Here is an 8,316-nt window from a genome sequence, read left to right as displayed (position 1 = left end):
AAACGGGATATTTAAATCACTGAGAAAAGAAAAAAAAAAAAAAAAAAAAAAAGGATCTGTATGGGTTATATGACTGCCATGGGGCTTGGTCTTAGTTGTGCAGACTCGCCAAATACAGTTTAAATGCTCCATCAACACGAGTGCCGTCGCTTTTGCTGTGCCTCACGTCACCACAGCATGGAGTGCCCATTAAGAGTATGGCTGCCCTGTGTATGTTTTGATCTAGCTGTGCTGGCACTGCAGGTAGAAAGAAGGTATGAGAGGGAGTGGCAGAGACAAGGATGCTCTGTTAAGACCAGTGTTTTAAAGGGACAAGCTTATTTTTCTGAAGCGTGCTATAATGCTAGGAGACGTATTTTTTTCCTAGGATAATGACAGTCTAGGCAGTGTTGCTATCGATACACCCAGTGGCTGCAGTGAGAAAGGTGTAGTAGTAGCAGCTACAGAGGATGTATGTGTATGGCTGGCTGGTCTCGTGCTGCAAGTTTACTGTATTTTTACTCTCCTCTGTGAATGTTAGAGGCTTGCGTGTTCAATGGAAGGGTATAGGGCTACTGTTAAAAACTGTGCTCACCCGACTAGTCCCGAGTCACACAAAGGTTTGCTCCATAAGGATTATTCACGTGTATAAGAGTATGCAAGATCTGATACATAGGTTTTCTTTTATACCTGTAAAATAACACAAATTAAAAAGTTGAAACACTCCCTGAAGTTGTGTTGGCATCAGTTCTTAGCCTGCTGCTTTCAGAAATCCAAGGTAAAAGTTCTATAGCATGCTGTCGTCTCTTACCATGCGGCAGAAGAAATGTTTTCAGGCAGACCTGACAGAAGAACCATCTCTGACCAATTTGGGAGTTCCTTGCCTCCAGCCAGTGGTGCTTCCAATGCTGTTTAGCTGGTTGGGATCTCAGCAGACAGTTTTGTAGGAGGCAGGCAGTTTGAGAGACCAGTGTTATACAAAACAGTATCACTATAGGTTATTGTTAAAATGAGAATATTTAGTTGGTTTACATTGGGAATCGGAAAGAAATTATTCCCTAAAAAAGGATCTGGTAACTTTTTCCTGCACGCTTGTTTCATGCTCATCTGCATTTACTACCTGCTTGTCTCTGACCTTGGGAATAGCCAGCAAAATCCATGCTGAGGACTGTAATAGAGGTACAGGAATGCATAAAAACTTTGTAAGGTGTTTAAGTGTTTGTAAATTTGTATATATGTATAAAAATATATGCATATTTTATAAATACAGGTGTAAACATGTACATTGTAACAAGCTGTAATGTGTGCACATCACTGAAATGAGGAACAGTGAGAAAGGATTTTAGCAGTCCTGGTGGTGATGGACACCACTACCTGCTAGGAAGAGCTGCGCTCCCTAAAGCCTAGAAAGTAATTTATCCTTTCTTACAGATAATATTTTTAGTCTTAAGGGATGATTTTTAAACGAGTATCCAGCTTTTTTTTTTAATCAAATGCAGATTAAAACCTAAATGAAAACCTTCAGATTCACGCACAGTGTTGGTAACTTCTGGGATTTTTATCACAAATTTCTTGATATAGTTTCTGCCTTCAGACTTGAGAGAACCTCTTCTTTTTGTTTTCAATATGGTTTAAAGAAAAGAAGCTTATCTGGCTGCTCTGTTTTTCTGTTTTAGAATAACTGCATTTTTCTGAGGGCAAAAGCAGGTTTATACAAGCTTTGTGAAGACTATCAGCTTCCATTTGATAAAATGATTCTACTGATAGGAAGGGTTGCAGCATGAGCCATCTACTTTGACCTTCTTGCTGACCACTTAGCAAGCCAAGCAGTCGGCATGCTTTAGGTGTGATAAACCTCTGTATCGCTCGGCGATCCACACACCTGCTACCTCTTGCCCTTAGCGTGACGGAGGATGAGAAGTTGTGGGGATGAAGAGATACGGAGGGAAAGGGGAGGAGGAGATCATAAAGTCATGGGAGGTAACAGGAGTAATAAACTTCAGTGTAAAGGATGTGGCGTGGGCTCTACAGGAAATTACGCTTTTTGTGTTGTTCCACTGATTGCAGAACAACTTATTTAAAGTAAGTTTCTAATCATTCCAATGAAAGACAAGGCGGTTTTGGACTTGAAAAATGTCTGACAACTAAAATGAACCCTATTTTAAAAGAAAAAAAAATATTATTTGCAAGCCAATCTGGTGACACCTGCAGCCTGACTTATAACTGGTGAATACTTGGAGTTGGTACACTGTAATCTAATTAAAGTAATAAATAAATTAAAATGGGGGAGGATTTTTTTTTTAATTCTCCAGTAGTTCCTAGGTTTTTTTGTCACGTAGAAGCTGATAATATATAGTCTAAAACAATAAACCATTTTCTGTTACTACTTCTTATTTGAAGGGCTTATGAATCAAAGAAAACAGGATTTGAACTGAGATATTTGCAAGCCAAACATCATAGTGGAGATTTATAATGCTGTATTTTAAAATGCAGTTGGGGTAACAGCCTCTAGTCACTCAGGAATCGTCACAGAAACATGAATATATAGGAATTCGCAGAGCTCGTAAGCTTGATTCACTGGAGACAGAAGACTTAAAAACACTTCTGTGTTAAGGATTCTGTAATTTCTTACTGAGCAAGAAAAATAAGTATAATAAAACTGTTAGGTCTCTTGGGTTCACCCCAAAACTAAAGTCAAAATGCAAGGTAAGTGCTTCAAAATGGCACTGTGAAAATTTACTGAAACTCTCCTTTGAATGAATGCCAACTTTATATCCTGGAAAAAAAGAACATTTTTATCCTTTTCTGAATTTCTCACAGTCATAAGGAGAATCCCTTGCCACTGAAATTAAGTTTTACAGAAATGATGAGCATATTCAGGTATGAAAATTTCATATTTCAGGTGCGAAATTCAGATATGAATGGGGCTGTGTGTAAAGGCTTCTGGTCACAGGCTAACATTAATGGGTGAACACATCTACGCAGGGGATTGATGCTAATTAGTTAGATGCTGCTTACGGAGGTTCTTCTGGAATGTCGTCACGGTTGTAGTTTGTTGGCCCTGAAGGTAAGACCTGATTTAAAGAACTAGAAACAGCCTGTCTTAAACACGTATTCTGTGCCTTTGTGTTGATAATTGTTTAAGTTCCTATTTTGACAGAGCAAACAAGGTGACAGTGAATAAGTGTTACAGATGCTAACTTCTGAAATCTCTTTCATCAGCTATTCTTTTCATCTGATTAATGTGCCCTGTCAGTACAGAGCTGCAATCACCCACGGATACTTCCAGGAAAATGATCAGGGATGGATTCAGATGGAGCAATGCCATAGGTTGTCAAGATGAAGATTAATTCATATCTGGCTTCGAGAGTGGGAGCTAAATACCAAAACAGCAGCACAGCACCTTGCAGACGAGGTACCGATGTTGCATTTCATTTTCTTTGTACATGGATTTGCAGTTCTTTTAAATCTGTGCTGCAGTAAGATGTGCACTAAACTCAGAAACTAGCAGAAAAGGGAGGTGCTTGTAATTGCTTCAGTTTTGCAGTTGGTGGCCCTCATAACACCAGTTATGTTCTTCAGAATACACATCCTAGCTGCTCCTCCTTCCTCTCTGCTGCTTCAGGGTGGTGGTTTTAAATAGAAACGGAGAAATAAGGCACAGTGAAACACTCGACTACATCTCCCAGTGGGGTTGCTCTTTAGAGCCGAAGTTGCATGGCTGTGAAGAGGGCTGAACTCATGGAGTGCGTCAACTCCTCATTCCCACATTGCAAATTTTAGTAATAGTGGGCAATACAGTAATTCAGGAGCATGCAGATGGCATTAAAAAAAATTGGAATGGAAAGGAGATTTTTCGAAAAGGAGTAGCATCAATTTTGGACCTGCAAGGAAAGCGAGGGACCCTTACAACTGCAGAGTAATTAGGTGTTTCTTAAACATTTTTTTCACAGCATTTGTGGATTATTGTGGGCTTCCCCGGCCTCCTCCTTTTATTTTTTAAGGAACAAGGAGAAAAAAGAGAAAGCGTGAGAAAAAGAAATATTTTATTAAAACAATAAAATGTCTTTTCAAACCTACAGAAATGTATGGAGCAACTCAGAAACATGCACCTAGATCTGTCCACTGGTGTTCTCTAAGGTGTACGGTGCAAGCCCCAGTAAGGAGGCCAGGTACAACCAGGCAGTGTACCCAGCCTCGGAAACTGAGACCGCCTCCCTGATTTAGACACAGCCTAATTTTTTAAAAATTCATCTTTCTTGGTTGTTTCTCTGTTTTAATACCAGCATGCTCTTAATTATATATATTGTGTTGCAGTACACACATTAGTTTTGATTCTGCATCCCAGCACAAATAGGTAATTTCCATGCTAATGGTCAGAACAGAAATATGATGCATGATACGTGCAGTTTGCTTTGCTGATTCCACCTTTCTTACGCGTGTAAAGAAAAACAATGACCTATGCAATATATTAGAGAGTTTGTAACACCATGTGGTAGCTGGCTGGTTCCTACGTGGGTCATGTTTTCTTCATCAGCTGACAAGATGTGATGCCCTGAAAAATCAGCGTCTGTTCTTTGCAGAAAGATAAAATATAATCAATTGGAGAAACCTAAGCCATTGCACATGTGAAGTCTTATTCATGGTGACTTGGCTGTGTACATCAGAAATGAACCAAATTACTTTAGAGTAGGAGGAAAGTGAAGACATTGCAGGGGAGACAGGTTATCGGGTGGAAACAGGCAAGGAATGCAAAAAGTGAAAAATTACTTCTGCCTCACCGTAAAATATGAACCCCGGTAATGATGCTGGTGTTGTGCCATAACGATTGGTGGTAAGGCAAATGCAGGGAAGGCTAAAGAGTGTGGTACCATTAACTTATCAAATGGTTCAACTGCCAATTACACCTGACTCTTCAGCGTAATTCACCATAGCTACGAAATTAAATGGAAGCCCCCAAGCGCCCCAAGCAGGAATCCATTAGCAAACACCTATAAATCACTCAACCTATAGCAATCAAGGGCTTACGTGTTTGAGCTGCTATCTTAATAAACCATACATCACTGTTCTTTTCAGGGTGTAACAGCAAATGAGCAGTTGTTTCTTCAAGCAAGAAAAGAAAAAGAAAAAAAATTGGCAAGGGAAAGGGGAGATTTACTAGTGGGAGATCTAAAATTAAAAAACATGAACTGTCTATGGTCTTAAGTGTATCACTCATTCACAAGAAATTCCAGTGTACTAGGAAACTAAATGCAATGTTAGCATGTGTAAGAGCATATTTGTATGGGAAAAAAATATTGGCAAAGGATTGGAGTATACAATTTGGCAGTCCCTCCCTGCCGGGTAGCAAAAGTCTCAGTGAGGTGGGGTTGTGTCCCAGAATACAAAAGAAAGTGGGCTAGGTCACTGTAATTAGCAGTCAAAAAGCTCTGATTTTGATCAAGGTGGACACAGCTCCTTTAGCTCTGGCAGAAAACTATGTGAGAGAAGGATCTGTAAACCCAGCTGAGAAAGAATTGTGGTATCTCCAGCATATCACTACTGCTGTGAAAGCCCGAGCAATGGAAACAGCGGAATATCGTGAGGCCATCAAACCTTACAGTAAAAGGTCATAAAAGCAAGAAAGAGAATTAATAAAGAATATTGTGGAAAGTGTATTCCCCAGTCTAATCCACTCTTTCATTTTTAATATTGGTTTCTCTGGAGGTGCTAAAAATGTGTTACAGGAGGGAAGTAGGTGTGTGTGTATAAAGGGCTGTAAACAGTTTTGCAAGAGGAGGCTTCAGTAGTTATTAATCCAATGGTAATTCAGCCTGGAAGAAAGTCATCCCCTTTCAAAGCCCAGGTTGTGTGTCATTTCTGTCGTCATTCAGTTTTCCAAAGAGATGGATGGATGCTTCCCAGCTTCTCTTGAGTGTAGCTTAAGCTAGGTAGGGCTTTGCAAGCTGCTGTCAGACAAGTCTCCAAGTTATCAGGGCAAACCCAGAAGTAGAAAAGCTTTATCGTGACAAATGAGCGAAGGGAAACATGTAAATCCAGTGACTATGTGGCTGGAGCAGTGTAATTTGATATTAAGAGGCAGTCAAAGATGAACCACATTTTAGTAATCTAACTGGAGGATATTTTTTAAGCAAAAGCTTTAAGCAAAAGCCTGTTCCGTGGTGCTACAGTTCATTGTGTCATGTTATCTTACTTAGACATGTGCATTAAACATGACATCATTCCTCAATGTTTCCCCCAGTGATACTGAAAACTAAAAATCCTCAGTACAAACAGGCCCGAGCCAGAGGCTGTATCTGTCAGGTGCCTGGTTCTAGACAGGCATCTGCTAACTGAACTGGGTCGCCCTGTCATCCTCACGCGGAGGACTGGGAGAGAGAAAAATCAGCAAAAAAGCTATCACAGCACTCATCTGTAATTTAGAAGACAAACTGCGGCCGTGTAAAGCAATATAGGCCGGTGTAGTTAGGGTGTAGGCACCACAGTGCTCACACCTGGGAAGCTGTTCCTGTGCCTGAATGGGGATACTGGAAGACTTCAATAGCTCTGTAGTTCTAGTGATGCCATTTCTTCCACTGCTGTAAGATGGACAGTAAGACCCCCATCCAGCCAACAGATAAAGCTGTATCAGGGCGTGGTGCAGGTTTAGTTAGACCTGGGATTACAGACCCTTCTGTGAAGCGATGGCTTTTGTGTGCATATGCGTGCTCCCAGGCTGCCTCCCTGTGTAATATCCTTCCATGCAGGCAGTCAAGTCGTGGATCCGACTCTAGCCACCGTGCGAATGCAGTAAAAAGACAGACTCATTTTCAGAAATTGTCTTTCGAAGACAAAGATGAGAGACAGGTGATGGATGTGGAGCACTAGGGGAATCCTAGCGCAAGGTAGCTTGCCTGTCTTTAACACCAGAAGGCTTGTGATGAGTCAAGTCTGTTAGACTTTCGGAGCCATCAGGGAGCACGTAGCTGCAAAAGTCAGCAGTGAGCCATGTGAGTGGGAGCTGGGATCCTGAGGGAAACAGTGAGGAAGCGGCATTTTTAGTTAAAAAGAGAAAAAAAAAAGCTGTTGTCTGGAGATTGTAGGCCATGGTGGCCAGTGAATTGACGCTGTGCTGATATTCTACCCAAGTGTCACACTTTCGTTCTTGTTTCTGAACAAACCTCAAATACTTCCCTGTGGAAGTGGTGATCCCCAAATGGTAAATTAACATTTAATGCAAAACGTAAACGTTCATTTACTGATAGCGGGCTTGTTTTCTTCCTCAGCTTTTACAGGTCTTTTAGAAAAATTTCAGATGCCCCAGTGTCTTTAGAAGTACTACATGTAGCCTAATGAATGAAAATGTGCCCCAGCAGACACCTGAGGAAAACCTGCCTCCTCCCTTGCCACTGCCCACCACCCTGCACACCGCGCCAGCATCCCTCAGGGGAGCAGAACAGCAAGGTCTCTCCCCAAACAAAAGCACAGGAGATTCACTGCCGGAATGTGAGGCACCATGCTTATTTCTAGTTGTGGAAGTGGTGATGTAGACGTGTGCCAGGAGTGATGCAGTTCTAGTGGATCCTATTTGGAAGCACAGAAGTGGGCGCATTGATCTCTGGAGGTCCTTTCCCAGCCTGTGATCGTGAGCTGCTGACCAGAAATGGGATTTGACATCCCAGCACTGAAACAGGGATCACAGACAGGGGGCAAGGCAGGAAGGAGGCTTTGAACAGGGATGCGATAGAAAAGAGGACACAAGGGCAGGTCTGTATGCTGGGAAGGTCTGGGATGGGATGGGCACCTCTCCTCCAGTACCCTCAGCTGAAATCTGCCCCATGAGCGATGTGGGGTCCGGCTCAGGGTGCTGCGCCCGGGCCGGGCTGTGGTGCCCAGGGGGTGGCATTGCTGAGCCACAGTGCCACAGGGTGCAACCCTCAGCCTGGCCACCAGCTCCCTGCCTAGCCACAGCTCGTCTGGGGAAATCTGGGGTTCTTCCGTCCGGGTTGAAAGTTTTCTAGGTGATGCACAGTAAGGAGAAAACTGCCCTCCCTCTCACATCTTTCAAGATGTTTTCTTGAGTGGAAAATGGCTGGGCAACAGATTCTGCTGAAGTCCCTCTCTCCAGGCAGAGAAGAGCTATGCCGGGCTGTCACAGACATGTGTAAGGGTAGCAGATCTGAAGCCACGGGACGAGAAGTCTGGCTGCATGGGGCGAAGCAAACAGATGATAGCTGTGTTCCAGTCCAGAGCCAGACTAGCAGACCATAAAGCCTGGTACCCTGCCGAAAGGCTACAAGCTGGGCTCCTCTCCCTCAGTCCCACACAAAGCCAGGTTATATTGGCTTCTGCCTTTAT

Source organism: Egretta garzetta, unplaced genomic scaffold, assembly GCF_000687185.1.
Source record: "Egretta garzetta isolate BGI_Z169 unplaced genomic scaffold, ASM68718v1 scaffold70, whole genome shotgun sequence".
Classification (NCBI taxonomy): domain Eukaryota; kingdom Metazoa; phylum Chordata; class Aves; order Pelecaniformes; family Ardeidae; genus Egretta; species Egretta garzetta.
Note: the sequence above shows the minus strand (reverse complement) of the source record.